Source organism: Austrofundulus limnaeus, unplaced genomic scaffold (genome assembly GCF_001266775.1).
Source record: "Austrofundulus limnaeus strain Quisiro unplaced genomic scaffold, Austrofundulus_limnaeus-1.0 Scaffold2431, whole genome shotgun sequence".
Lineage (NCBI taxonomy): Eukaryota > Metazoa > Chordata > Actinopteri > Cyprinodontiformes > Rivulidae > Austrofundulus > Austrofundulus limnaeus.
In genome coordinates, this window is record NW_013954833.1 from 977 (window position 1) to 2564 (window position 1588).

The following is a 1588-nucleotide window of genomic DNA, read 5'->3' on the forward strand; positions in this document are numbered from 1 at the left end:
TCAGACGCACAAACCTGTAAACAATCATTAAACATATGTAATTATTTGTTTTAACTAAATGTTAACGTTGAAAAACAAACAACGCAATAAAATACGCAACTTTTTTTACGAGCAACGAACCGGGAGCGAGCAGCGGAAACGCGTAATGCTACTAAAAAAATGCGCAGTTATTATTAAATGTGTTTTACATCTAATCAGACGTTAGTTTTAAACAATAAAAACACGTCGGCAGGTTTTAGATTCACTTCGACTACCATGTGCTCTGTCCACCCCTCCTCCTCCCCTGACTGCCGGTCCAGTTCAGCCCTGCAGCGGCACCGAACACAACAGAACCGGGACTCTTACCTCGGCTGGAGACCGGTGCCTGAGCTCTAAAGAAACTCTCTTCTTCATGTCCATTTCCCGCTCCGTTCGACCCTAAGTTCGGCTTTATGTGCTGTAGAAACCAGAGAGTCCGCTCCGCGACCCGCTTCAACATCAACACGCGGAACCAATGTGAAGTCAGCGCGATTCAGGGGGCGGAACTTCCGGTTCAGACTGCACAAATAAAACCGTCATGGCTGCACCGGAAGTGCGATTGGGGGTGATTCCGTTAATGTTTTCCATCTTTATTTTCTACTTTATTCTGTATATTTTAAATCTAATAATCAACACGAAGAATAACGCACACATAGGTAAAATCTAGCATGTTTAATTTTTGTACTTGACATTTATTTTGAAAGTAACACAAGACTTCCGGAAGTTGTCAATCTTTTTAGCTCCAGCTTGACGCAAAACGTTCTTGTGTGGAAAAATGGGTCAAGTCGTTTGCTGAGTTCACGTTGCCACGAAAATAACGCTACTTTAGATTTTAAAAATTTAAAACAATGCTCTTTAGTCGTGCATGAGTCTAAACTTTTTGTTTTTATCATCATATTTGTTAACATCTGACACGAGTTATGGAATAAACGGTAAAGTTCTCTATCATCGCTTTTTGATGAGACGTTGTAAATTCCGATTTTTTAAGAAGCACTTGAAGACYTCAGACTTATAAAGGGAGGGAAACGGCAGCATGGAGAAAACTGGCTCTCTGGCGCCTCTCGTGGCTGTTTAAGCTGCAGCATTATAGAGGAGTTCACCCAGAATAGGTAAATATTACCTGTTTATGATTAACCTCACTCCAAAAGATGTGAAATATTAATTTAAATGAAACATACAGGAGTCATGCTGTCAGCAGAGAGTTCTCCTAGTGTTTTATTTCTTTATTGTCATTACATCAGATCATCTTCACGACAAGCAGTAATACATACAGTGGTCTTAGAGTAAATCATTGTCCAATACAAGGAGAGCAACAGTTAATTAGTGTCACAGCTAAGATTTTTATTTTTCCAAATACCAACCCCATCCACAAACCACTTCCTCTACGTCACACGACCATGTAATGTGCCACAGGTGCCATACGAATAAATAACAGAATGAATAAATAAATAAATTAATTAACAAATAAATAAATATGTACAGTACTCAAATAAATAGCAACAAGTTGTGTATATATTACATACACACACAGTAGCTCATGGGAGGACAGCAGGTTCCGTAAGCATATATA